The following is a 2,751-nucleotide window of genomic DNA, read 5'->3' on the forward strand; positions in this document are numbered from 1 at the left end:
ATTACAGAATATATATTTAAACTACCACATCTCAAAAGATTTTCATGTATAACAACTAATACACAAAAAGGAAAAATGTCATCATATATAAATCATGCATGACAGATTATAATAAATGCCATGATGCAAAATGTCATCTTCTTATAAACAAAAGGCCATCCTCTTATAAAAATCCCATTCTCTTATAATAAAAATGCCATCCTCTTTATAAAAAATGCCATTATCTTATAATGAAAAAATGTCATCCTCTTTATGAAAGAGAATTCATCCTCTTATAATAAAAAAAATATATACCATCCTCTTTATAAAAAATGTCATCCTCTTCATAAAAAATGCCCTTGTAAAAAAATGCCATGATTAAAAGTGCCCATCCTATTTATACAAAACTGCCATGGTAAACAAATGCCATGATAAGAAATGTCATCCTCTTATAATACAAAATGACATCCTCTTATAGCAAAAACGCTATCTTATAATAATAATGACATCATATTGATAATAAGAAAAATGTCATGCGCTTAGTAAAACTGTGATGCCATAAAAAAAATAAAAAATGCCATCTCTCAATAGCAAAATGTCATCCTCTTCAAAAGATCCCATTCTACAAAACATAAAACTACCCATGGGATTTTTGGGATCGGAAAATATATTTGGCATTTTAAACAGAAAAGATTCATAAAAGACCCTCTAAGTCCAGTGGTGTTGGCCGCCTGCGCACGCATAGGAGATCGTGTGTTCAAACAAAGGCACATTCGCAAAATTTTGGAAGGAAAAAAACACGCATTGGCTAGAAGCAGCTGCACAGCGAAACACTCTGACGATCCTACGTGGCACCGGTTCTTCTCCGAGATTCGTGTGATGGCAAAGTGGATGTTTGTTGGGGTTAGCCCCTCACGAACGGTCGCCGGATAACATTTCTTCTTTTTTTTCTTGCAGGAGGCCAGGCCGACAAACCCAGGAAGGAAATTTCTGTTCCTCAATCAAGAAAAAAGTTTGTAAAAGAGAAAAAAAATCGCGTCGTAGAGGCGACAGCGTCTCTCCTAGCTGCATCAGAATTCCCTTGTAAATTAGTATAGACGCAAGCGCTCATATACACGTGCATACACTCATCCTATGAACGCACACACTCACACCTTACCCCTATGAGCACCTACGAAAGACTGAGTGAGCATATCATTACAAAGTCACTGTAGGCACCTCGTCATCAACAGGAATGTCTCCTCCCACTAAATGCACATCGCCGGAAATCCTGAAATAAATCCAGGAATAAATGCGAGCACCAGGACCTGAACCCTGGTGGACTAGGAATACCATAATCCCTCTAGCCATCCAACCATAGGTTGATTCACATGTTTGGTCCTACTGCTGATGAAAAAACATTGTATCCCCTCCACTCGTGCACTATATGGTGAGCTAGCTGTTGGTTCGTTCTTTCTTTATTTGTAAATAGATGGAGAGAGCACCGTTGTAGGGGTGTGGCGCGCGGAATGCGTTAGGCCAACTCCAACGCGTGACCCAGTCTTTGTCCATTTGAGGCAAAACGAACACAAAACACGCCCCAACATGCGACCGCAAACGGAAGGGCATCCACTTTTTGTCCATCCTCAACCCATTTCCTTGTGACGTGTTTGCGTCCAAACAGACAGAGCGCGGATGCACGCGGGCGCTCTCTTCGTCCTCTCCGTAGCCTGCCCGTTGATGAAAATCCACCCCTTCCCCACCATAGCCACCCCGTCATTTTCCGGCCGCTTCCGCGGCAGTCAAGGACGGCCGCCCCAACAACCCCGTCGCATCTACAAAAATCCCCCCTCCCGCTTTCGGAGAAATTCTTGCCAGTGTTTGTGGGATTTCTTCATCGCCTCCGGTACTAGAGAAACTATGGCCGCCGGCGACGGTCATCGGCCCCAACACCGTCTGCCTCGCGATGCAAGGCCTCCTACCGCCCTTATCTCCGCTTGTACAGTCCCGCTGCATGTACGGGAGGCCGTGGTGCTTTTCATCGACCGCGTCTCCACCACGACCACAAGGTGTTCGACACTTTGCTCGTAAGGTACCATAGATAGTGAGGAGTTCGCCTAATTTCATCATGAAATGCGTGATTGTCATACTCATATGCAACTTCAATATGACTTAGTTGAGTGAGCTCATGTGCAATCCCATTGGCAGCCAGTAGATGTATCAACCCATTTACTTTTTGATATATTTGTGACAATTTAAATTTGGTTGTAAAACTATTTACTATTACCGTTTTGCTAATTCACATTTAGATGTAAAATAGTTATCTGACATCTAACGTCTCCATCGTTCGATTTCGTGTGTTTTTTGGTTGTCTGGATTGAGTTTTTTCTTTTTGAGCAACTATGTCTCGATTAGGTGTGCAGCCTTGTTGCGGTTCCATTCTGGGCGCTCGGTTGTGGATGTGATGTGTCCTTCTATGTCAGGCTGAATGCCGCCACACTATATGTTGGGTTGCTACGGCCACTTGATGTTTTCTTTTTTTTTTCTTGCGATGGTCCATGCTTTTGGGAACATAAAAGTTAGAGAGTAAATGATGTTTTTGTTCAGTTCTTGTTCATTCGTGGCATCCCTTTTTTCAATTTATTTTATCAACGTGATTTTTTGTGATACGCATGTACTGTTCATTGAATGAAAGTTGTGGACTCTTTTTTTCTTCATTGTGATTTTTATACTCGTGTTTACTATTTCATGAGTGAGAGAGCTGCATATTCACTTTTTGATGCACAAACTTGT

Source organism: Triticum aestivum, chromosome 2B (genome assembly GCF_018294505.1).
Source record: "Triticum aestivum cultivar Chinese Spring chromosome 2B, IWGSC CS RefSeq v2.1, whole genome shotgun sequence".
Lineage (NCBI taxonomy): Eukaryota > Viridiplantae > Streptophyta > Magnoliopsida > Poales > Poaceae > Triticum > Triticum aestivum.